The sequence below is a fragment of the Eutrigla gurnardus genome, assembly GCF_963514095.1.
Source record: "Eutrigla gurnardus genome assembly, chromosome: 1".
Taxonomy (NCBI): domain Eukaryota; kingdom Metazoa; phylum Chordata; class Actinopteri; order Perciformes; family Triglidae; genus Eutrigla; species Eutrigla gurnardus.
This window is the reverse complement of record NC_139915.1, coordinates 17,153,098-17,154,505: the sequence shown is the minus strand read 5'-3', so window position 1 is coordinate 17,154,505 and position 1,408 is coordinate 17,153,098.

Sequence of the window (1,408 nt, the reverse complement as noted above, 5' to 3'; positions counted from 1 at the left end):
TCAATTTGCGGCTCGCATCAGTGGTAAAATAATAGTAGTAATAATAACTATGATTTCTGCGATGCGGAAAAAGCGGACAAAATTGCCTATTTGACAATGGAAATGGAATCAACTGTAACCGTGGGATTTCTTGGAATTTGTCAAAAATACAGGTTGCCATGAGTCTCTACTGTGTTTTAGTGTTATTAACAGACACACCGATTCATCCAGCGTCTCTCCTCTCTGTCTGTTTCAACGAGGGGCGGGGCTGACAAACACACACACACACTAAGTAAGACATTGATTATAAGTTTTCTCTGAGTTTTGTCAACGTAAGAATGAGTCGACCCATAAGAATCCGTAAGCAGCTACAAAAAGAATCTCACATCAGAAACGTTCAGAAATTAACTTGATTATCAACTGAAAGTGAAACTTAAATAGTTGCTAGTGGATCGACAGATGCGCTGACTTTAGACAAGGTGAAAATCCATAAATGATTGCACATACATTTGCATATTTATGCACATGTGTATGGTCTCTGAATGACAAGGAATTAGAGTTAGAACTACTAGGATGTTTCTTCAGTAAATAGTAATAATAATAATAATAATAATAATAATTTCTTAATGTTGATTCATCAACCACATGATTAGACACCATTTGATGGAAAGAAAAATTGCTCTAAAGTAAAATAAAACTGAAAACACGTAATTTGGGAAAAAATAAAATGTAATGTGGAAAAAAAATGATTGCGTAGGACCCTAATGATGACAAATAAGTAAGCAGATATGCTTTGGTTAGTCTGCCTCAAGGCAACACTGTACACTTAGGCTACTTGTTAAAGGAAAAGTACGGAATTTTGGACATAGGACCTCATTTCCAACTTACCCGAGGTGATATAGGTCGGTGGAGACCGTTTTCAGCACAATTGGTCCAGTCCTTATAGTTGCACAAGTCACTGTTGCTAAACTGGTGTTGAGCTAGCGCACGTCAACGGTAACATCCAGCCTGTCTCTAAAAACAGCTTTAACTGCTCCGCAGAACACCCGAGACAGATGTATTATGACGTCGGACTATCGATGTACATGTCAGTGTTGGTAGAATAATTAAAAAAATTAAACCAACCTTGCATGGCATTGGAATAGCTTATACTTTGTTCCCTGTTGTTGCTAAGGCTACTTCAGCGGCGGATTGATATTATCTCCGGGCTAGTGAGGCTACAGAGGAAGACGGTTTCGGTTTCGGTTTCGCTGACAATCACGCGAGTTTATTCAGCTGCTGTCAGTCCTATGCTAGCGGGAAGGAATCAGGATAACAGGAGACTATGGCCACTGCCAGTATGCTGAGTAGCACACTGAAGCACCATTTTTATAACGCTGCTACGAGTACTAGCTGTCACGACTGTAGGGCGCTTAGGTTTCGTTTTTAC